The sequence below is a fragment of the Alligator mississippiensis genome, chromosome 9 (assembly GCF_030867095.1).
Source record: "Alligator mississippiensis isolate rAllMis1 chromosome 9, rAllMis1, whole genome shotgun sequence".
NCBI classification, from domain to species: Eukaryota; Metazoa; Chordata; order Crocodylia; family Alligatoridae; genus Alligator; species Alligator mississippiensis.
In genome coordinates, this window is record NC_081832.1 from 52,162,849 (window position 1) to 52,188,545 (window position 25,697).

The 25,697-nt window shown below is 44.0% G+C and overlaps 1 protein-coding gene across 3 annotated transcripts in view; it reads right to left on the reverse strand.

Annotated features, from left to right (window-relative positions):
• WWC1 (WW and C2 domain containing 1) overlaps window positions 1-25,697 on the reverse strand; it is a 159,185-nt gene that overhangs the window by 101,321 nt on the left and 32,167 nt on the right. The window contains exon 1 of one of the 3 annotated variants that reach the window (XM_019487148.2): window positions 18,899-19,094. The exons of the other annotated variants lie outside the window; for them this stretch is intronic. The gene's annotated coding sequence lies outside the window, so the exon portion shown is untranslated. Of the gene's footprint in view, window positions 1-18,898; window positions 19,095-25,697 lie in introns of those variants that run through there. 3 annotated transcript variants of the gene reach the window in all.

A 25,697-nucleotide genomic window follows, 5' to 3' on the forward strand; every position in this document is an offset into this window, starting at 1 on the left:
CAATTTCTCCTTATTTTAAAAAGCCAAGTGCCTCCACTACATGCTGTAGTTTATTACTCACTACCACTTAAGATGTATACTTGAATATTTTTTTCCTTTTGATTTAAAGTAAATTGTCCTCACAAAACAAAAAGGCTGCTAAACCACTTACCCTGAAAAAGGCTATTATAAGCCTAAGACCAGTGGCTGGCAATCTATGGCCCATGGGCCAGATCCAGCCAATGCAGACATTTGACCTGGTCTGTGAATGTGGGACTTTAGCAATGTTAGGGAGCAGGGGCACTTTGGTGGCAGGAGCTGACCCCATGTTGCCACAGGGAAAAGTGGCAGTAGCACAAGGAAAGGGGCTGCTGAAAGGAAAAGTGGTGCTGGCAGCCAGATCCTAGCATCCACCTCTGACCCGAGCTGGGTCATTCCAGCCTGCAACCTAAAAAAGGTTGCCTTCCACTGTTTTATATCATTCCCACCAATGAACAAATAACTGGTCCAGCCCATAGGTCAGGGGCAATAGGCTGGTCAGACATTTCTTAGCAGTTAAATTCAGATCAAAATAGGCCGAAGTCAGGAAGTGGCGAGATCAGTGCTACAGGAGAAATCTTAATGATCATAGAATCACAGAAAGTCAGGTGAAAGGGACCTCGGGGGGGTCATCTAGTCCAACCCCCTGCCCAAAGCAGAACCATCCCCAACTAGCTCACCCCAGCCAAAGCTTTGTCCAGCCAGGTTTTGAAAACCTCCAAGGATGGAGCTTCCACCACTTCTCTGGATAACCTCTTCCACTGTTTTACCACCCTCTTAGTGAGAAAATTGTTCCTAATATCCAACCTAAACTTTCCTTGCTCCAACTTGAGACCACTGCTCCTTGTTCTGTCATCTGCCACCACAGCAGCCTAACTTAATTCTCCTTCAAACCCCACTTCAGGTAGTTGAAGGCTGCTATTAAGTACTCTCAGTCTCCTCTTCTCTACATTAAATAAACCCAGTTCCCTCAGTCTTTCCTCATAAGTCATGTCCCCCCAGGCCCCTCACCATTTTTGTTGCCCTCCGCTGGACTCTCTCCAATTTGTCCACATCTTTTCTGTAGTGGGGGGCCCAAAACTGAACACAGTGCTCCAGATGTGGCCTCACCAGTGCTTAAACTATTGGCAACACACCAATGCAGCCCAGTATTCCATTAGCCTTCTTGGCAACAAGAGCACACTGCTGGCTCACAGTCCACTGTAACCCCCAGGTCCTTTTCTGCAGACCTGCTGCCCAGCCATTCAGCTCCCAGCCTGTATTGGTACTGGGATTATTCTGTCCTAAGTGGAGGACTTTGAACTTGTCCTTCTTGAATCTCATGAGATTCCTTTTGGCTCAATCCTCCAATTTGTCTAGGTCTCTCTGAATCCTCGCCCTACCCACAGGGAAGTATCACTACTCCCCACAGCTTGGTGTTATCTGCAAATTTGTTGAGGGTGCACTCTATGCCAGCTTCCAGGTCGTTGATGAAGACATTGAACAAAACCGGCACCAGGACCAATGCCTGGGGCACTCCACTTGATACCGGCTGCCAACTAGACATCAAGCCATTGATTACTACCCTCCGAGTGTGGTGGTCTAGCCAGTTTTCTATCCATCTTACAGTCCATTCATTCAGCCCATATTTCTTTAGCCTGTCTGGGATGATGCCAGGGTGCACATCTTTTATGTTTTATGGTACAAATTAAGTAGCACACAACACAACCCACTAAAGGTACATGCTTGACACAAACCCAGAAGGTACAGTGTGAATACACACACACACTCAATTAGTACATTTTCCACAGTTTAATTTGTACAAGCTCGATGTGTTATTCAAATAGCTTCAATTTTTTTTTAAGTTTATCTTAACTATTTTGGGTGCTTCTGAGCTCCACAGCAAGTCTTGTACACAGCATAATCTGAAATAATAAACACTGATAGATGTAACATTTAGGAGCAAATCCTTTACCCAACATACAGCCCCAGCAGTCAAGCCAGTTCCTGGGCAGAGATGTGGGCGTGCAGGGGCTAGATGAAACTCGGCTTTTATAAAACTCCAAAGGGCTTTTATTCTTAAACTTTTCTGACATGCTGCCCGTGCAGCACAGTAAGCGATAGCTTATGTTGGCATACTGCCTCAAGATAAAGAAACCCGTAGAAAAGATTTATTCCAACTGCACAGGAGCAGAACCTCTACTGCATTACCACGTGTCAGGACACTAGCACCTACTGCAAAAATAGGAGACATGTGGAAGTTTGACTGTGACTACTGATAAACAATGATATACTTTATCCAAGAAAATGAAAAGAGGACACACCAGACGATGAACTAATGACATTGATTTGCTTCCACTCTTTTCAAGCATTAAACAGAAACAGTATCCTGAATCAAGTGATATCGTCATGAAAAGTAACAGAGAACAAAGCTGCTGAAAGAGGACAGAATGCCACCTGGCCAGCTGTTGGGGCTGCTGTCACAAACATTAAAAAGATAGCTAGGAAGGTTAAGGAAGGCTCCAGTCATTATGCTGACTGGAAAAAACCCCACAAAATTCTGGGACTAATTCCCCATTATTGAGTATTAAATTCCCCGGAATTATTTTTATGGAGGGTGAAAGTGAACTCCAGAAAGAAAAAATCTGAAAGGCTCCAAATTATGCAAAATTACACAGTATCCAAAGGTATCTGAATCCTTCAAGTCTAAGATAAAGCTTAGAATAATTAGGTGTTCACTGGAATGCAGGTGGTTTAAAGAATAGCTAAAAAGTCATGCAGAAAATTGTTAAATGTAACACGTGTGCATACACGTACAAGTACCATTTAGGGCAGACTTACAGGAAGGGGACTTTTTTTTAGACAGAAGTACTGATCTGTTACCTAGTATTGTTACAGTTGGTTCTTCACTTTATAACTAATGAATATTATAACACAAGTTTTCCATTTTGGTTGACTCAAGCATTCAATAGAATGTGTGCAAACTATCATTTTACTTTTGCTTGTATATTAAGCTAAATCTCAGTCCTGTAACTGGATCGAGTCCTGTAACTGGATCGAGGCAGACAACTGGACTTCTGTGCACAGAGCCTCACAGACTGTACCAGGGCTTCCCAGAAGTACTGTGATCTGCTTAACTGAAAGATCAGAACTTAGTCAGTTTCCCCAGTTTGACAGCAAATCGTACTGAATTAACACAAGGAAGAAATCAAACACATCTGCTTGTAAAAAACACAAAACAGTTAGATAGAAGTCCAAAAGAGGTTGTAAATCAATTTGAAATTTTGTTTTACAGATTTTCAGTTGCCAGTGTCCTTCAGAAGGAACACAACTGAAATGTGAACCAAGCTTAAATACTTTAAGTAAAGCACTACTAGTAAAATACCAGACTGCCAGCTATCAACAATTATAAATGGTCACCAAAACTAAGTGTAGTGGAAGAAAAGCTGACCGTATTCCATGAGGGAACCAGGCAAGATCAAACCTGTATCAGCATATATGGTTCATTTCGCCTAGCTACCCTGGGTCAAAAAATACAGATCCCTTGTCTCTGCCATTTACAGCAAAGTACTCAACATGCACCAGTTGTCCCACAATTGGAAAACCCCCCCCCAGTAACTTGCAAGGCAAGCAATAACTATTATTTGTCAGAAATAGTGAGCGGCTATACTTTAGAAATTAGGTATTAGGTAGGCCTCTTTGTCCAAAAAAGCAAGCATCAGCTCTTACCCCTTAATATTTTTCTTGTTACAGCACCCCATTGCTCTACCACTTCACCTTAAGGATGCACTTTCTATAGTTTGCCAAAATGGCCTCTGGACAAAGAGAAGACGAATACACATCCCAAGCATATTGTGCAACTTTCCCTTGATTTGCTTTGCCATTGTCCATCAGCCATTTCCTATTCTAAATGCCTTCCTGTGAATAAGGATGCCTTTGGGTACATCTTTGCATCTCGTATAGCATTTGAAGCTAGGGAAAAACATCTCAGTTTATCAAAAAATTAAAGCATCTTAGTGACTCTTGACTTGTTTTTTCCAGGCAAAAACTTACTTCATGTGCCCAACCTTTGTTATCTACAATTATGATTTTCACTGTGCAGCAAAGGCTAGGCTAGGCCAGGAGGAAGAGAGCAACACACTAACACTACTAAGGACCTAGTAGTAAGAGTGCCTAGCTCTTATGTGAAATCCTATGAAATAGGATTTAATAGGATTTCACATATCTTATATGTGAAATCCTGTGAAATCCTATGAAATATGAACTTTCATTTCTACCCAGGAGAACTTTAACAATCTTTTCCCCAATGCCTGATGAACGGTGTTTGTGCCCAAAAGCTTGCAATTAAAGATTTATTTTTTTTTTAAATCTTGTTGGTCTAATAAAAGATATCATCTCTACTACAAGTCCTGATAGCTTTTATATGGCACTTGACAAGATCACCTTGATGGCGGACTACAGTGCTCTGGGTGGCGTGCTGAAGGAGTTCGGTGCACAGGTGGTTTTCTCTTCCATCCTACCAGTGACCGGACGAGGAAGACGGCAGGAGAACTGCATCCGAGAAACCAACTGGCGGCTTCGGCAGTGGTGTCTCGAGGCAGGCTTCGGCTTCCTGGACAATGACCCGCACATCACAACGAGGGACATGCTCAGTTGGGATGGGCTTCACCTGTCCCCCAAAGGTAAGCGTGTGTTTTCTACTAGGTTGGCGGATCTCCTCCGGCGGGCTTTAAACTAGGCTCGTCGGGGGGAGGGGAGTACGAGGGCAGGGGAAGCTGTGGACCACCAATCCATGTGGCACCCACAAGGACAGCCCAGCCTGAAGAAGGAAACCTGAAAGCTAGGGGGAGACCAGCACTACAGAAGAGGTAAGAAACAAGAAGGTAAGAAACAATGGGCCCCTTGGGACTCAGAGTGGGGGGGCAGCAAAGGCACCAGTCACAGGGCTCAAGTGCCTATATACTAATGCTAGGAGTATGGGGAACAAGCAGGATAAACTAGTGCTCCTGCTTGCACTAAACACCTATGACTTAGTGGGGCTAACAGAGACCTGGTGGGATTCATCCCATGACTGGGCGGTACATATTGAGGGCTATAGATTGTACAGAAAGGACAGGTCGGGGAAGAAAGGGGGGGGTTGCACTTTATGTCAGTGAGCAATATACATCAACCCTCATCAAGACAGAATCCAAGGTTGAGGAAGTAGAAGGATTGTGGGTTAGGCTACATGGGGAGAAAGGAGAAAGGGATTTGGTGGTAGGGGTCTGCTACAGACCCCCACAACAAGGAGAAGAAATAGATGCGGGGCTCCTGAGGCAACTCTCGGAGACCATAAAAGCTAAAGAGGCGGTAGTCATGGGGGACCTAAACTACCCGGACATCTGCTGGGAGACGCAGACAGCAAGGTCCCATCGCTCACGCAGGTTTCTAACCTGTGTACAGGACCTCCACCTGACACAGGAGGTACACGGTCCCACTAGGGGGAATGCCATACTGGATCTGGTATTGGCAACAGGGGATGACATGATGGGGGACCTCCAGATCGGTAGCCGTTTGGGAGACAGTGATCACCTAATAATAGAATTCAACGTAAGACGTCGAGTGGGTAAGGTAACTAGTAGGGTGAAAGTGCTAGACTTTAGGAAAGCTGATCTCAATGCACTCAGGCGATTAGTCAAGGACGCACTGCAGAGTAGGAGTTTTGAAGGGTTGGGAGCCCAAGAAGGGTGGCTGTGCCTAAAGGAAACGATCCTTCGGGCACAAAGCAAGACGATCCCCGAGCGAGGCAAAAGAGGGAAAGGGGCCAGGAGGCTTCCCTGGCTGACCAGAGAAATCCAGGGCAGCCTAAGGGCCAAAAGGGGAGCACATAAAAAGTGGAAACAGGGTGAGATCACTAAAGATGAATATACCTCCTCTGCTCGTGCTTGTAGGGAGGCAGTTAGGCGGGCCAAAGCTACCATGGAGCTGAGGATGGCAACCCAAGTAAGACAACAAGAAATTGTTTTTTAGATATATTGGGAGTAAAAGGAAGGCCCAGGGAGGAATAGGACCCCTGCTAAATGGGCAGAAACAATTGGTGACAGACAGGGGGGACAAGGCTGAACTCCTCAACGAGTTCTTTGCCTCAGTGTTCCTAAGTGAGGGGCACGACAAGTCTCTCACTGACTTCCATGGGATTGTAGAGAGGCAGCAGCAAGGCGTCAGACTTCCATACGTAGATCCTGAGGTGGTGCAGAGGCACTTGGAAGAACTGGATGCCTTTAAGTTGGCAGGCCCGGATGGGCTCCATCCGAGGGTGCTGAAGGCACTGGCCGACATCATTGCAGAGCCACTGGAGGGAATATTCGAATGCTTGTGGCGCACGGGCCAGGTCCCGGAGGACTGGAAAAGGGCTAACGTGGTCCCCATTTTCAAAAAGGGGAGGAAGGAGGACCCGGGCAACTATAGGCCAGTCAGTCTCACCTCCATCCTTGGTAAAGTCTTTGAAAAAATTATCAAGGCTCACATTTGTGAGAGCCCGGCAGGGCAAATTATGCTGAGGGGAAACCGGCATGGGTTTGTGGCAGGCAGATCGTGCCTGACCAAACTAGTCTCTTTCTATGACCAGGTTACGAAACGCCTGGACACAGGAGGAGGGGTGGATGTCGTATACTTAGACTTCAGGAAGGCCTTCGATACGGTATCCCACCCCATAGTGGTGAACAAGTTAAGAGGCTGTGATGTGGATGACTACACAGTCCGGTGGGTGGCGAATTGGCTAGAGGGTCGCACCCAAAGAGTCGTGGCGGATGGGTCGGTCTCGACCTGGAAGGGTGTGGGCAGTGGGGTCCCGCAGGGCTTGGTCCTTGGACCGATACTCTTTAATGTCTTCATCAGTGACTTGGACGAGGGAGTCAAATGTACTCTGTCCAAGTTTGCAGATGACACAAAGCTATGGGGAGAAGTGGACACACCGGAGGGCAGGGAACAGCTGCAGGCAGACCTGGACAGGTTGGACAAGTGGGCAGAAAACCACAGGATGCAGTTCAACAAGGAGAAATGCAAAGTGCTGCACCTAGGGAAGAAAAATGTCCAGCACACCTACAGCCTAGGGAACGACCTGCTGGGTGGCACAGAGGTGGAAAGGGATCTTGGAGTCCTAGTGGACTCCAAGATGAACATGAGCCGGCAGTGTGACGAAGCCATCAGAAAAGCCAATGGCACTTTATCGTGCATCAGCAGATGCATGACGAATAGGTCCAAGGAGGTGATACTTCCCCTCTATAGGGCGCTGGTCAGACCGCAGTTGGAGTACTGTGTGCAATTCTGGGCACCACACTTCAAGAAGGATGCGGATAACCTGGAGAGGGTCCAGAGAAGGGCAACTCATATGGTCAAGGGCCTGCAGACCAAGCCCTACGAGGAGAGACTAGAGAAACTGGACCTTTTCAGCCTCCACAAGAGAAGGTTGAGAGGCGACCTTGTGGCTGCCTATAAGTTCATCACGGGGGCACAGAAGGGAATTGGTGAGTATTTATTCACCAAGGCGCCCCCGGGGGTTACAAGAAACAATGGCCACAAGCTAGCAGAGAGCAGACTTAGATTGGACATTAGGAAGAACTTCTTCACAGTTCGAGTGGCCAAGGTCTGGAACGGGCTCCCAAGGGAGGTGGTGCTCTCCCCTACCCTGGGGGTCTTCAAGAGGAGGTTAGATGAGTATCTAGCTGGGGTCATCTAGACCCAGCACTCTTTCCTGCTTATGCAGGGGGTCTGACTCGATGATCTATTGAGGTCCCTTCCGACCCTAACATCTATGAATCTATAAGAGGAAACCTCAAAACACTTCACTAAGGATGGATCTTTAACCCCATATTACATATAGGACTTTTGAGGCATAAAGAGGCAAAATAACATGCCCAAGGTCATCCAGCAAACCCATGGCATAACTGGTACTAGGACTATAGCTTCCCAAGTCCAAGTCAGGTGCTTTGCCCCCAAACAACACTTTCCTGAATTGTAAAGGCCATTTGCACAAACATCTGGTAACAGTTTACAAGATGAAAACTGCCTGTTGCAATTGTGCTCCTTGCCCTGTAACAGAAGGTGCTGTTATGTTATTCAGCAACTAAAGACTACAAAAGTGTAAAGCAATGTCAATATTGTACCAGTTGTATGCTCACCTGTCAACTCTATGCAGCTTGGTATTTGTTAACAAACATATTTATACAATACAAATTCACTTGTTTGAAGGACATTTAAGGACAGAAAAATAAAGTCTTACTCATGTGAGCAGACTGCTGTTGTTCTTCTTTCTCCCTGAACCTTCACTCCACATGAAGTCTGAACACTGCCTTCAAGTCAGATTCATTACATGAAACCAAACACAAAGGAAGTGAGGATTTGACAACAAAATAATCTGAACTCCATACTAGTTTGCCTGCCCTTAACCTGTCAGGACATACTTTTTCCCTGTTGGACCTTCTCGTGTAAAAGCATACTTCCTATATTCCCATCTTTCACACTTCAATGGAATAAAGAGACTAGCCTTGCCATAACAACTCTACAAACTTTACTCACCAGTTCAGAAAGATTATCTCCTGCTTGTAGGATGGGTGGATCAAGACCCCTGAATCTTTACACAAGTCACAAACCTCTACCCTTTTGCTATATTTCTCATAAAAGGAAAAAAAAATCTAGATCTCACACACACCCACACATCCAACTTGTATCAAGTCTGTTCCCATGATATCTATAAACCACTGTTCACTACAGCTTTATAAAATCACTCTCCTTATTCTTAGATGTCATCTTACCCAGCAATCAAAATCTTGTGTATATGAAATGGATGCCATATCAGTCACAGAACCTTTCTAAGATACCAGCAAGAAGGAGAAGCATCTTCAACTACTGTGGAAGCAGTCAGCTATATTATCACTTGCGGTTTTTAAAGTAAAAGGTGTGCTTTCCCAAGAGCACAATTTTAGCCAACGGAAGACAACCCTGGCAACAGAAGTAAGTCCACATGTGAAATTTTCTCCACAGTGTGGACAAGAAAACTTTCCTATCATCAGAATGCCCCATTGCAGACACTGAGGACGGTCCACATGCATGCGCAGAGGGAAATAAGTTAGAATTTAGCAATGCTTTCCTTCCAGTGTTTTGTTTTTAACACAGCAGGATGCCTTCTTATTTTTCCTTTTTGCTACCAGTAATTTGAGGGGTGATATTATAAGCTTGCATCAAATAAGCTTTGGGCCTCTAAAGATTCTGTATTTCATTTAAGTTTCTGGCTTGAATATCACCAATGGATTTAAGGTATGAAAAGACTCCAGATTTCTTTAATGAGAAATACAGGGCATGGGTAAGAGATTACATAGGAGCCAAACCACAATGGACAAGCAGCCTGTAATCTTTGTCTTAAGATTGCATAAAGTCAAAAGAAAGAGATTGAGATACAATATTCAAAGACATTGGTAAGTCAAATTGCTGCTTTTGGAAGTTACTTCAGAGTAAGAATGAAGTTAATAGCAAGTCTAAGAGTGACACAAAAAGCAGTTTCCTTTCACCCTTTAAAAAGAAGGATAAAAGTGCTTGACCATACCGGGGGTAAGCGACTCTTGAACAGTATCAGAAAGACCAACAATAGAATTGTTAGTCTAAGGGTGGAAATCGGGTTCCTTGTCTACACCTTGGCCATTTTCCAACCATGTATGTGGTGTTTTTGGCACTTACACACATTCAACATGAACGTGTAGGCATGTATACACAAACTGGGCATGCCTAGTAAACTATACTTGGGTACACGTGTAAGTCCGAAAAGGGCACCTGCATCTCTTGTCAGCATCTGTCCCAGTAGTGACTTTACCCATGGTTACCACCATTATGACAGAATTGTACACTACATAGCTCTTTTGAAACCACAAACTATTCACTGGTAGGTTAGCAACAATATTACCACTGCTGAATAGGAGCTGAAAAGTATAATAGCTTGAGCAGAAATAGAAGGAGAAAAGCATTTAGGGAGGGAGCAGTATTTGTTCTCTTTGTACTGGTTGAGATGAAAAGCAGGGTTAGTGTTCAGAAAACAGATGCCTACTGTAAGTTCAAAAGGCACAGATTTGCCCACTGGCCATTTCTGGATGCATGGTGAAAAAAAGAGAGTTTCTCCGAGCACTCTTAATATTCTACACATTATTGACTTACATACTCCACTGGGGTAGGCATCCAACTTGCATGTCTAGTGTATAGCAGCGAAAACACTCTATGCTTCTGATTTGGCTGCTATCTTCTCCAGTAGTCTGACCTTGCCTTGCCACCACATTCATCCAGCTTATGCTTTCTCAGAGCATTGAACTTCATTTAAAAGCATGAAGTTTAAATGAAGTTTTGGTCACTCAAACCATTCCTAAAAGAGATTTTATTTTAAAATAAAAAGGAGGCTATTTATAACCAGCTCCCACCATTCAAAAGAAAATAACTTAAGAGGGTTACTGGACATATAATAAAAAGCTTCATCAGAGATGTAGCAGGCTACAGTCACTGATAATATAGTTTAGTATTGTATTATGCACAGGGCAGGTCTTTAAGTAGAATGTGTGCACCAACTGTACCTTTTTTATCTCGATAAGGACTTAAAGTACTTCAAGGTCATGTTCACTTCCCACCCGTTGCCTCCTCCTCACATGAAGTGAAATTCCAAGAATGTAGCCCTGGGCCCCCATTTACATTCTCACCCTCTGTGTATCCTAGATACCAGATCAACCTGTCACATTCCACCGAGCCAGTAAGCCTCAGCCTTGTTTTTTACTTTAAATTGGCTACCTAGACTCATAAACACATTCCTCTTCAGGAATGAAGAACAGAGCTCTCCGTATAGACTTAGTCTGCATAGAGGCGTAACTTCCCAATTATTATAGCACCAGAAATGGGGAAATCATCTTTAACATGTCTAAAGTACACTTTGCAGATAGATTTATTTGTGGATATTTTCATTAAAGGGAGGAAAGCTTTATAGGGAGAAACCTAACCATGACACAATGGCTATACAAAAGACCTGCAGTTCCATTTCCTGTTATGTGTCACAGCACATTTCTACAGAGAAATGAAATGGGACTAGAGTTATGCATGGCACTTGTTGGAGAGCCTGCCTAAACGCACGCTTCCAGACCAAAAAGAAACCACAAGCTAACCCAGTATCGCCCTCTGGGTGCTGGATATTCCTCCCTCCATCCCCATTAGCTGGGTCAGAAAAGGAAGGCAATAGATCTGCTAGAATAAGAACCATAAAACCCTTCCCATTTTGTACACACAAACCATTACTTTGTGTGTACAAAAACCAGAAGTCTATGCTGAGTGAATGGTGGAATTTGTGTGGAGCTCCAGTGTGACTTCCCAGAGTCATCCAGCTTTCCATAGTCTCCCTGCATGCAGTAGGATTGCACCTGTTGATAATTCCCTTTAAGGAATACAGTGTGGTTCCCCATGAGCCCAACTCTGCTGCTCAGGGTTCAGATGCAAGCCACAGTCCAAGTTCTGCTCAAATGCCTTTGAAGGGAATTTACATTTTAAGGTAAATTAGAGCACAGTTCCCATACTGTAACTGTGGCCTATTCTCATATCCATGTACACCCCTATTGGGGAAGGACTTGTCTGATCTGGTCATTTGATGCTAAAGAAAATATTAACACAAGACTTCTAGATAGGATCCTAGGAAAGTAAGGATAGAAGGGATCTCCCAAGGTCATTTAGTCCAGTTCCCTGCCCAAAACAGGCATGTCCCCAACTAAACCATCCCATACAAACACCTCTCCAACATACTCTTGACAATTTCCAAGGATGAAGATTCCACAAATTTGCTACATAGCCTGTTCCAATGTTTTACCGTCAACTGTCACCCCAACAGGCCCCACAGGCCCACAGTGGCCATCAAGGGCATAGGTCCTGGCTCCCCACTTCCTGTTCCTGGGCTAACCTGGAGCACCTGCCCTCCTCCCCAGAGCATAGATTCATAGATGTTAGGGTCGGAAGGGACCTCAATAGATCATCGAGTCAGACCCCCTGCATAAGCAGGAAAGAGTGCTGGGTCTAGATGACCCCAGCTAGATACTCATCTAACCTCCTCTTGAAGACCCCCAGGGTAGGGGAGAGCACCACCTCCCTTGGGAGCCCGTTCTAGACCTTGGCTACTCGAACTGTGAAGAAGTTCTTCCTAATGTCCAATCTAAATCTGCTCTCTGCTAGCTTGTGGCCATTGTTTCTTGTAACCCCCGTGGGCGCCTTGGTGAATAAATACTCACCAATTCCCTTCTGTGCCCTCGTGATGAACTTATAGGCAGCCCCAAGGTCGCCTCTCAACCTTCTCTTGTGGAGGCTGAAAAGGTCCAGTTTCTCTAGTCTCTCCTCGTAGGGCTTGGTCTGCAGGCCCTTGACCATACGAGTTGCCCTTCTCTGGACCCTCTCCAGATTATCCGCATCCTTCTTGAAGTGCGGCGCCCAGAATTGCACGCAGTACTCCAACTGCGGTTTGACCAGCGCCCGATAGAGGGGAAGTATCACCTCCTTGGACCTGTTCGTCATGCATCTGCTGATGCACGATAAAGTGCCATTGGCTTTTCTGATGGCTTCGTCACACTGCTGACTCATGTTCATCTTGGAGTCCACTAGGACTCCAAGATCCCTTTCCACCTCTGTGCCACCCAGCAGGTCATTCCCTAAGCTGTAGGTGTGCTGGACATTTTTCCTCCCTAGGTGCAGCACTTTGCATTTCTCCTTGTTGAACTGCATCCTGTGGTTTTCTGCCCACTTGTCCAACCTATCCAGGTCTGCTTGCAGCTGTTCCCTGCCCTCCGGCGTGTCCACTTCTCCCCATAGCTTTGTGTCATCTGCAAACTTGGACAGAGTACATTTGACTCCCTCGTCCAAGTCACTGATGAAGACATTAAAGAGTATCGGTCCAAGGACCAAGCCCTGCGGGACCCCACTGCCCACACCCTTCCAGGTCGAGACCGACCCATCCGCCACGACTCTTTGGGTGCGACCCTCTAGCCAATTCGCCACCCACTGGACTGTGTAGTCATACACATCACAGCCTCTTAACTTGTTCACCAGTATGGGGTGGGATACTGTATCGAAGGCCTTCCTGAAGTCTAAGTATACGACATCCACCCCTCCTCCTGTGTCCAGGCGTTTCGTAACCTGGTCATAGAAAGAGACTAGATTGGTCAGGCACGATCTGCCTGCCACAAACCCATGCCGGTTTCCCCTCAGCATAATTTGCCCTGCCGGGCTCTCACAAATGTGAGCCTTGATAATTTTTTCAAAGACTTTACCAAGGATGGAGGTGAGACTGACTGGCCTATAGTTGCCTGGGTCCTCCTTCCTCCCCTTTTTGAAAATGGGGACCACGTTAGCCCTTTTCCAGTCCCCCGGGACTTGGCCCGTGCGTCACGAGCATTCGAATATTCCCTCCAGTGGCTCTGCAATGATGTCGGCCAGTGCCTTCAGCACCCTTGGATGGAGCTCATCCGGGCCTGCCGACTTAAAGGCATCCAGTTCTTCCAAGTGCCTCTGCACCACCTCAGGATCTACGTATGGAAGTCTGACGCCTTGCTGCTGCCTCTCTACAATCCCAGTGAGAGACTTGTCGTGCCCCTCACTTAGGAACACTGAGGCAAAGAACTCGTTGAGGAGTTCAGCCTTGTCCCCCCTGTCTGTCACCAATTGTTTCTGCCCATTTAGCAGGGGTCCTATTCCTCCCTGGGCCTTCCTTTTACTCCCAATATATCTAAAAAACAATTTCTTGTTGTCTTTTACTTGGGTAAAAAAGCAGCCGGGACCTAGGCCATTTCACTGTGGCCCCCACTCACAGGGTGGTCAGACCCAGGCCCAAAGCCCAGGTCTGAGCCACAGCACCACCAAGGGACCGGGTGCGGTCACAGGTAGCAGCAGGTCACAACCAGACAGCAGTCCTTTCTGCTACACTGCTGCAGTGGGTGGAGGGTGCAGGGGCCACTCTAGGTCAGGGCTGTTGCAGTAGTCCAGCTGGCACAGGGGGGCTAGTAGCCCCAGACACCAATTGGCCAGGCCTGAGAAGTTCTTGAGGGCAAGTAGCCCTGAGCTAGTCACCAGGGCAGTTTTTATGCTGTTGGGGCCAGCACAGATGCTGGTCCCAGCCTCCAGCTTCCTCTGGCTGAAGATCTGGGAGGAGCTGGTCAGTTTGCTCAAAGCAGCACAATGTGACCCGCACCAAAGCGCACGTTCAGGCACGTACACTGAGGCACAAATCTCTGGCACAAATTTGTGCCGCTGCAAATATACATGCCTGCATGTTTGGATGCACCTATATGTCCTTCAAATATTTGAAGATTGCTAACAAATTGCCCAGATTTTTCTTTTCCACACTAAATAATCCTAGCTCTTTCAACCTTTCCTCATAAGTCACATTTCCCAGACCTCCGATCATTTTTGTCAATCTCTGCTAGACTCCTTCCAGTCTGTCCATATCCTTCTTGCAGTGTGGGGCCCAAAACTGGAAAGTACTTCAAGTGAGGCCTCACCACTGTGAAAGAGTGGAAGAATCACTTCCCCCAGTTTGTAGCTGACATTCAAGGATAATAACATTGGAATAATTAGTTGCCTGTTTGCAGGATGCACAGCAGTTACATAGTCCTTTCAGCACTATAGCACTACTGAGTTGCTAAAATACACTGGATCTGTGTAGCAGTATATTAAAATAGCAAGGTATTTGTGTTCAGTACATTTGAGTACTTGTTAAAGCCACAGGTTTTCAAGAAATGAACTGATGGTGTGTGACCCACAGCTGCATGCAGACCGTCATTTGGATTATATTTGATCAGTTTACAAACCAACACATCTTCTTATTTTGATACTTGCAAAGTAAGGAAACATGTAACAAGCTGAGACATTGCAAAGAAGATTTAGCCTAGGAAGTCTTGTATAAGAACATGGGAACAAAATTAAAGACTCTGCAAAACTCATCATCTGCATATTTTTAAAGAGAGAGCAACTCAGTAACTGAACCTGCAGTACTGCTTTCCATGGTGCAGCTATTCAAGATTTTAATCCCAAACTAAGGTCCCTAACCACTGTGCTCTGGCATAGAGGGATTCCTTCTGTTGCTATGACAACATCAGCCCCTCCTAGACAGTTAAGCAGCACATTTGTGAGCCAGTCAGAGGTACTTATCCGAAGTATCTACTGGACAGGAAATTTCATCCCATGTCTTTACATTAGAATAAAAAAGAAACACAATTTTAACATTAAATTTTTCTCCAAGGATAATATAAATGACAAAACAGGAAAAATCAGAACTATACAACTGAAACTCCATCTGTACTCTGGTCTTTTACCTATCTTAAGAATCTATGCTGCTGATTATTAGGGTAGGATCGGAGTGCCCTTCCATGCAAAAATCAGTAATAATAGCAGGAGGTGTTGCATGGAATATCTAGCGCTTCTCCCTTTATGGGTAGTATTCTGCATGCGGCAGTGTTTCATTCAGTTGTTGTTTTAGGTTTTACTGTCTCTCAAGTTATCCAAAGTGTTTTGAAATACTTGCAGGTTAATTCCATTCCTTTGATTCAACTGACTTTACTCCACACAATGACCCCATATCAGGTAAATTTCCCATTCTCCTGGGAGATTTTATTTTGCACGTTGGAAGCATACACTCAGTGTTCCAAAATGGTCTTTTCCACATCTACCTTTTATGCTTCTAAGAAACAGGATTTTTGTTTAAAATGAACCTCAGAAGATAAGGATTTCAGACACTGTTAGTAAGAGTCAAGCCAGCAAACATCAATTTTCAAACTTGTTCACTTCACTTTGGGAAGTTGGGAAAGCATCTGAAGAAGAAAAAGGGCTAATTAAAAATCTAAATCTTCAGCTATTATGCACAGAACAGAATTTTAAAATATGAGCAGCTCAGACTAAAACCCTTATAAGCATGTGAAATATGTGGAAGGATTTTACCACTTTAGTTAATGCAAGATTTTTCTAAATATAGACATGGCCTCAGTGTCCACTTAGCAGGTGCCCACGAAGAGAAGAATATACCTTTTCAAAGCGTTTTAACTCCTTTGAATCATGGGCCAAACTGGAGAAGTAAGGTGGTAGTACTCTAAACCTTGCCCGCAATAGTCACAAAAAGAAGACGCTACTCATAGAAGACAATGAAGTTAAAACATGTGCTCTGAGCTCCACTGAGTTCCTTGAACATTGTTATCCCTACATGGTTCTTGATTATACTTCTTTACTAGTGGAAAGGAATGTGGCAATATGTCCCAAAATGCCATGCACTACAGAAATCAAACTCAAAATTTCTGAGATCCATGAGACCAATCTTCCTTCTTTACAGGAAAGAGCCAGTTAATTACCATATTTACTCTAATATAAAACGAGGTTCCCCCCAATCAAGGAGGTGGGGAGGAAGCACCTCATCTTATATTCGCATACAGAATGGAGGGGGGAACAGGTAACTATTGCAGCTCTGACTCTGAGCTTTGGTCAGCACCAGAATCAGACCCACAGCAGCCTCCTTCCCCCTCACTTCTTCCCTCTCCAGCTTCTGCCCCTGCTCTCTTGCCACCACCCACAACCACCCAATACTTAGATTCTATGCTTGAAAAGTTATAACAAATTTGCACATTATCCATATATAGAATCTAATTTTGGGGGGTCATTTTATATTCACAGTCATCTGATATTCGAGTAAATATGATAGGTAAGACAAGTCATCTCTACTCAGCACCAGAGAGAAATATGGGAAGATCAACTCAAGACATGTTTACATCTCTTCATGCTCAGGTCTGTTACATGCGATTCACATTTGTTGGTTCTCTTCACAATAGCTACAGACATTTTTGGTTTTGGTTTTTTAAAATCAAGCTCAAGGTTCTAGAAAACAAGACAGCAGACAGGTACAAGTCTGCTGTATTGCAACAGGCCAGTCAATGAAAGCCCTACGTGAATAAACTCATCGCAAGTTATATACTCTTTTAGCATACTTTGCAGTTCAAATAAAAAAAAAAGCCAAGAGGAAAAGAAAGACTTGTCAAAGTGAATGCAAAATCCTTGTATCAGCAGAAGCTCAGGACAAATGTAGGAAAATATGTACATACCTTTTCTGAAGTGTCTACCTTTATAGAGGTATAGGTTATAGCTGTGTTGGTCTCAGGACACAGGCTGACAAGGTTCTTTGAATAAATCTGATGTTTTTGTTATTAGTTGGTCAAATAGTTGGTCTAATAAAATATATCAGATTTACCCAAAGAACCTTATCTATTTTTATAGAATGTTATAACTGCCAAATATAAAACAAGGCAAATGAAACTGAAAAAGTACTAATTCCAATGCTGCTTTCTAATAAAGCCAGTATTTGTGACATCAAAATACATTTGGCCAAAATAAAAACAAAAGAGCAGGGTTAATGTTATTAGAAAGGTCATCATGAGAAACTGTTCAGATCCTCAAAATGCACATGCACCTTTAACTATGAGACCAACGTAGCCTGAAAAAGGCCACCACAAAGGCTCTGGAGTGTTAGTGAGGGGTGTTGTTCCGCTGGAAAGTTGCTTTTCTGCTGTGTTTAGACACCAACTTGCAGTAGTCCTGCGAGGTTTAAATGCTACTGCATTTGGCCCTGGACAAATAAAAGTACAAGCAAGTGACAGTCCTAGACTAAGCAGCAATTTGTTTATAAGTTATAAATCAATAAATATTTGCCAGGGAATCAGTTGATATTTATTTATGACCATCAAACAACTTTTAGCTATTAAAATTAATTCCCAGGTTTATCTAAAGGTTTATACACCTTGCAACATACCCTGCAGTACACTAGACCAAGCCCCAGCTAAACAACCACAGGGAACAAATTTTAAAAATTTGGAAGAACAAGCCTAATGATGGGCCTGGGATGGAGTGATAACTTTCTAGGAAAATGGAACCTGAATCACCTGCAGTTCTGTAAGTTGTCAAAGACACTGAATTGCACTAATATCAGGAAATGCAAAACACTCATGCTTGAGTGTTGATATTAGCTTTCTACACCATTTTTAATGCTTTCCTCTGCAGCAGCCAGTACTTTGAGTCATGATTCCTAATTAGATGACTTGCAGGTCTGAACCAGCATAACTCTGCATGAAATGTAATGGCTTCTATAGGATTCTTAAGGTCCAACTATATGGGCAAAAACTCTCCAGTAAAGGGGGAGGGCATAGAGGTCAATTTCCAGTGGTAATTAATGCTTCTCTTGCATTGGTTTAGTTTGGGGAATATTAAAAGGAAAAAAAACCAAACATACTCACTTCCTTTTAGGTCAGGAACAAGGGGATGGAAAGATTATAGGAACTGCAATGCTTGTGTGTCAAGGAAAGAAGGTAGTTTTGTCCACAATACTGCTAATATTACATGATACTCAAATTGTTTTACTGGCTATTACAGTAGCCAAGGCAATAGGCAATAGGAAGGCTAGTACTTAGACAAGATGGTCCCCTGCAGCTTTGCATATCTGTTAAGTGAAATAGAAAAGGAAAGACCCTTTCTGGTATTTCACCTAAGCAGTGCAACTAGGTGAAACTTCCTGAACAATGTTAAAAATGCAGCAGCTTTTGATAGTTTTGCCTCTCCACAGCAGAAATCCCTGAATGGCAAATACTATCTAATAAAACTCATACTTAAAACCAGAGTGGTATGGGTTCAAATCAGCACCACCTGAAACCACCCTTAAATGGTTAGGTTAAACACCCGGAAGTGAGACACAGGAAAATGCTAAACTTGTTCATGTTATAGGAACAGCTTCCTCAGCTGATCTCTCCCAACTGCTGTGTAAAAACAGCTAGCATCTTATTTCACAAAAAGGAACACTTAAAAAAGCCTTGTCATCCAATAGGACCCAAAACCTCACCTTTATTAGCCACAAGGGAAAGCATGAGGAAGGTCCTTCACACCCAACTCGGTAGCCTGTGTACCTCAGAGAAGTTAAGAGTTTAGTCTCCAGCTTGATACTACATCCATGTTAAGCCAATGCAGCCCAAGTCCAACAGACCTAGTTAGCAAAGCAGACACAGGTGAAAGCAAGTTGTTCACACCCCTGTCCCAGCACAATTCAGTCACAAGGCAGCCATTCTGGACAAGGCTTTGCTGATGCTATGACAGAGGAGAGTAAAGACTTCCTGGCCTGGGATCCAGCCAAAGCAGCGTTAAGAGTTTTCTTGACTGTAACCATGCTTCAGTTAATTAAACCAACCTAAAGCCCATGAAGAATCTATATGATGCCTATGCATTAAGCACAGCAGCATACCTGCACCCAGGAGAAGTGCAAACGTCTCTTTCATTCTTTGTATTTCCTGCTGGTTAGTAAATAAGTGTCCAACTAAGCAGAATGTCACGCTGACCACAAGTTTAATGGTTCACTCTGCTCTTTAGAGCTGAGACGAGAGTCATTCAACCATGGTCAGCCTTCTCCTTTATTCCCTAACTCCTGTTACACTCCAAACTTCATCTTTAAATCACTGGTGGTGATGTACTAACGGTGGTGAATTACAGGTCCCATTTTTGCTACAGCAGAAGTGGTTCTGACGCCAGGGTAGGAGGAAGAGAGAAGCTGCTGCTTTAAAAGTGGAACAACTAATGTAACGTTGGTGCTAATTAGAAGCGTAAGACTCTCCCTCCAGCACCGGCATGAATCAACATCTTTGGAAATGCTGCTAGAGTCCCACTCTATTACCATTTCAAAATCTGGTGGAAGTTGGAGATGGGCTTCTGAAGCAAGACACAAGCATGAGGCTATCCTGGCACCAATGCACTCAGAATACTGGGGTCTTAAACTCACTCCAAGTTAGCCTCTATCCTCCACATCCCAGAATGGCCCTATACATACAAGTAATGGGTCTGACCATTTAAATTAAAGACCAAAAAGCAGAGGCTTTCTTATACCACTTCTCTTTCAGCTTTCCATTTAAGTAGGGAAAAAGAATTCAAGTCTCTCCACAAGCAGAAAGTATTACCTTTTACCCCTTTTGCAACTTGCCATCAACCTACCTAGGCTGATGTAACTTCACTTCCCAAGGCTGGCTATGAAACCCACTGGCAACCAGCCAACAGGCATCACAATAAAATAATAAACTTTAAAGCACCCATCTTGTGTCACAAAACTCCCCAGCATAATCTCCATTATGTGCAATCCCAGGCTCAAATGGATCAGAGCAGAAAGAAAAGCTGAACTATAACTTCATCTCTTTCTTATACCACCTCACCCTCTAGAGCACTGTATACCCCTGAGGGAACAAGAAAGTGCAACCCCAGAGCACAAGCTTAACAAAGTAACTAGGAAGCTATCTGCTATGAGCTTGGGGGGGGGATGTGTGTGTGGGGGGCAGGGGGGGGGGCAAGCCAACTGCCCATCAAGAATGGTCTGGGATGGAGTGCCACCACCTAATACCCCATGCTGCTGTTGTTCTGCCTCTTGCAGGGAGTGGGGTGGGTGAGCCAAGGCCATGTAGCATATTATATGACATAGTACTGTTTTCCATCCTGGCTTGCTTGTGTAGTTCTGCCTACATTCATTCAAGTCAAAGGAGGCTGTAAATGGGTTGTCAAAACATTGATCAGGGAAGGTTAAATAATGACACAGAGAAGATTCTCAGGTGTCCAGTCTCAAAGGAACTAGAACAACCATGACTGTGCCATCAACTTAGGGAAAAGTTATCTGGCCGGCTGGCTTCACCCAGCCTAGAGTGTTTTCATTCTTCCTAAAGCTAAGCTGGCAAATCAAAGGAGATCCCAGAGTTCTCAGATCTTGGGAAAGACAGGAATTACAGCAAGCTGAGAAAACCTGATAGGCTGCCCAGACATGCTCTCTGGGTGACAGCGATCATGATCTGATCAGATTCACCATCCACTGAAAGGCTGGGAATTCCACCAACAGAACAAAAGTCCTAGACTTCAGACGGGCAGACTTTGGTAAACTCTGGAGTCTAGTTGGAAAGGCCCCTCGCAACAAGTAACTGGATAATTTGGGAGCTCATGAAGGATGACACTTCTTCAAGGAGGCTATTCTAACTGCTCAAAAAGAAGCCATCCCCATGCGATCAAAAAAAGGCAAGAGGGGCCAAGAGACCTGCCTGGCTTAACAGAGACATTAGGGAATTTCTGAAAAAGAAAAAAGAAGCGGACTTGCAATGGAAAAATGGATTGGGATCCAGAGAAGAGTATGCTCATGCGGCCAGGGTCTGCAGACATGAGACAAGGAAAGCCAAGGCATCCATGGAAATCAAGCTGGCGACTGATATTAAAGATAGCAAAAAAAATCCTTCTATAGGTACATAGGGAACAAGAAAAAAACAAAAAACAAGCTACATTGTGGCACCCCTACTCAACAAGAAGGGGAAGCCCACAGTTGACTCCTATGAAAAGGCTGAGCTCCTTAATAATTACTTCACATCAGTTTTCCTGAAACCAGACAAGAACTGATCACCAAACCAGGGGCACAGGGAATATGGCAATGACATCAGTCCTCATAAAATCAATCCAGAACAGGTGAAGACACTCTTACATCATTTGGACATTCACCCAAAGCAGTGAAAGAGCTGGCAGAGCTCATAGTAGTGTCTCTGGTGGGGCTGTTCAATTAGATGTGGAACTCAGGAGATGTCCCTAATGGTTGGAAAAAGATGAATGGGGTTCCCATCTTTAGGAAGGGAAAGAGAGATGACCCTGCCAACTATAGACCGGTCAGTCTGACTTCGATCCTGGGGAAGATCTTTGAAAAAATTGTCAAGGAGGCCATCAATCACAAGCTCACATCTGGTGTGGTACTGAGAAGCAACCAGCATGGCTTTGTAGATGAGAGGTCATGCATAACAAACCTGGTGTCCTTTTATGACCAGTTAACTAACCACCTGGACATGGGACAGGAGGTGGACGTCATCTACCTAGAGTTCACCAAGGCCTTTGATACTGTTTCCCATGAAATCCTCTCAGTTAAGTTGGAGAATATTGGCCTAGACCAGGCTACAGTGACGTGGGTTGGGAATTGGCTCAGTGGCCAATCCCAAAAAGTCGTAATTGACGGGGGTGGCCTCATCCTGGAAGGCTGTCTCCAGTGGTGCACCCCAGGTGTCAGTGCTCGGGCCCATGCTCTTTAACATTTTATTAATGACCTGGATGAGGGAGTGAAAAGTGCAGTGATTAAGGTTGCGGATGATACCAAGCTGTGGGGACAAGTGAGCACATCAGAGGACAGGTCAAGGATTCACGAAGAGATGGACAGGCTGGTCCTACAGGCTAAACAAAACCATATGAGGTTCAATAGGGACAAATGCCAGGGCCTTCATCTGGGTGAACCCTCACCATGTCTATACAATGGGTGGTGGTCCACTGGCTGGCACTGCACCCAAAAGGGACCTAGGTGTGTCAACTGACTAGATGAATATGAGCCACCAGTGTGATGAAGTCACCAACAGAGCAAACAGAACTCTGGCATGCATCAGCAGACGTGTCACCAACAGATCCAGAGAGGTGCTCCTCCCCCTCTATTCAGCGTTGTTAAGGCCACAGATGGAGTACTGTGTCCAGTTCTAGGCACTGCACTTCAAGAAGGATGTGGACAAGCTCGAAAGGGTGCAGAGAAGGGCCACCCAGATGATTAAGGGCCTAGGGGACAGGCCCTATGAAGAAAGACTTCGGGATCTGGGTTTGTTCAGCCTGAGTAAAAGAAGGCTGAGAAATGACTTGATAACCACCTACAAATATGTCAAGGGAGAACACCAACATCTAGGAGAGCAACTTTTCAGAAAACCCCCCCACCCAGGAGGACACGGACCAACAGACACAAGCTAATGGGAAAAGTTTTGCTGGACGTAAGGAAAAACTTCTTTTCCATACGGGTAACTAGAATCCAGAATACACTTCCAGCAGAGGTGGTGCAGTTGCTATCTCTGGTGGTCTTTAAGAGAGGTTGGACAAATACCTTGTTGAGCTCATTTGAGCCCAACTACCTCTTGCCCATGGCAGGGGATCGAACTTGATGATACAGGTCCCTTCTGGTCCTTCTTTCCATGATTCTATGCACATGCAAGCAAAAGTGTTCTGAAAGCAGTGCACATAGGTCTTTCCAACATAGAAATGGAAAAGTCAGACCCTCCTGAGGTCTGAATAGAGGTTAAGTATGATAGGAGAATGTGAGTGGGTTCTATTATTTTAAAGCACTAAGGACCTTATGGCAAAATTAACTATTAGTTTCTGGGCCTGCTGAATTAATCACAGATTTTTTCCAGGGGCTTTAGATCAGAGGCGGGCAATTATTTTGGGTGGTAGGCCACTTACTGAGTTTTGGCAAGCCATCAAGGGCCACGTGGAAGGCAGCCCAGGGCAGATAAATATTAATTTTCTAAATTTTTGTGGGCCCCAGGGGCCAGAGAGAATGACCTGGTGGGCCACATCCAGCCCGTGGGCCGCATTTTGCCCACCCCCGATTTAGATCCTGGCCTGAGGGAGTGAACTATGGAATTTCACTGCAGAACAGAGAAAGGCTTAACGCCAACAACAACAGAGAGGGGTACCCTCATCGTGGCATGGAGAAACAGCAGTGGTGCAACTAGGCTGGTAACCATGACAGTAAGGACTGAAGTTGTGTTTGGCTTTATATAGGTTAGCTATACACAGGAAGAGTTCATCATGTCCTCCCCACACTGCACATTTATAAAACACAGTCACAGCTTAATCCTGTACGTTTCCCAGGAAAAAGAAAAATAATTCTTTAAAAAGATATATGTATATTACTATATATATTAGTACTATGCATATATCTTTTTAAAGACTGTTTTTTCTCACACACAACTAAATAAAACCAAACCAAAAACAAACAACCCCCTCCCCCAAAAAACAAGAAAACCTTGTGCCACATCCCAATCATACCACTTCTAGTTGGTTCTCATCCCATTTGTATGCTAACCATTTAGACTGTAAGCTTTCCAGGGCACATACCTTGCATTCAGGCCAATCTGCAATGCCTAGGAAACTGATGGCGTTATACTAATGTCATTGATACTAATGTCCTTGGACAATGCTCAAACTGTACATGTGCATTGCCTGTTCATGAAATGCAAATTAGTGCAGATTAGACTACAAGAGGAACAACAGCTTGATTTATCTGAAGAAGAAACAAGGGAATAAACCCTTATTTTTTAAACCAATTTTCATAGTTTAGCATGCAATGTTTCTAAAGACAAGCATAAAATATAGAAAGGGATCCCGCCTGATGTGTTCAAAGCATTAGTCTTAGCAAATAATGGTTTTTGACCAATACCATGTCACAGCAAGTATTTCCGTGTTACATGAAAAGAATTGGGCTATTTTTCTGTAAAATGCTCTCTCTAAGGCACAGAGAAGGCAGGTAAAAATATTTTTAGCACTACTAGGTTCATATTTCATTTTAAAGGTATGTTAATGGTGGAAATACCATTAGAAATATGAGCATGACCTGACCAAACACTTCAACAAATGTTCATTCAATCTCAATAAAGTCTGAGACTCAGCTAGAGCTTTGTCTGTCCAAAAATCAGCACATTCCTTTACAGTAGGGCCAGCCCCCCCTATGCAGGTTCACCTCCTATCTCATAGTTCTATTCTGTGGTCTGATACATAAGGGCTGGAGCTTCAATTTCATTTGAGTGATACTCAATATTATAACCCATTTCCTGACTTGCCCATACTGCAGCTTCTGTAGTCACATGTATGGCTGGTAGAGCCCTTTTGTTGCTGTATAGAAGAACACTGGGGGACACCTCTGCCTGAATCCTAAGCCCTGCCTAGAAGAGACATATATTGGCTTTTCAAACCAGAAGGCAGTTTTACCCACAATTACCCAAAAACAATCTAAATTATGCTCCTGAATGGATAGTCATCAACTTCTTTCAGCTTTCAAAATCTGCCACCTCCTCCCCCACCGTTCTCACTTGTTCCCCTTCTTCCTTGTCCAAATGTTGATTTTTTCGAAGACAACAGATTTAAAGATGCTCATACTTTACAAGATATACATTTTGAAATATGCTGTGTTAGAGATCTCTGAATGGCTATTGTATCATATTAATAAGTAAGGTTATGTATATTTGTAATACTGCGCTTCAAATGGCTCTTTCAAGAGTTACTAGACATTCTTAGAAAATTATCTTCTTCTTTGTGCCAAGACAAACTCTCTCTTTTTTAAGGCACAGAAATTAGCAACAAAAAAACCCCAAAACAAACAGTCCTTTAAGGCACCAGAAACTGTAGATAAATGTTTGATTTTTAAAAGCTATACTAATTACACATGAATGTGCATGTGGTATTTATCACTGTAACTTACATCCTAAGCCATATCACTGAATAGGCTTTCTTGACTACCTTCTATGTGCTATGCACAAACAATCTTTGATCTTTAAAATTTCCTGCTTCAAAATGCAACTTAAGTAGGTTCTTAATTTTAAACATTAATTTATGTTGTATGCAAGAATACTCTTGCATTCATATGCTGCAGTTAAGAGAACCATTTTGGGGGCTTTCACAGGGATTTGAAGAATGCTTTTTTAAAAAAAAAAAAAAAAGAAAGTGGTCTTTAAGACAAATGAGCAAGGTCATTTTTCTCTTCATGTAAGAGACAGCTCATAACGCAATGAGCACTGAATGAAAAGAATTTCTAAGCAGGGGATAATGAAGGTATGGCA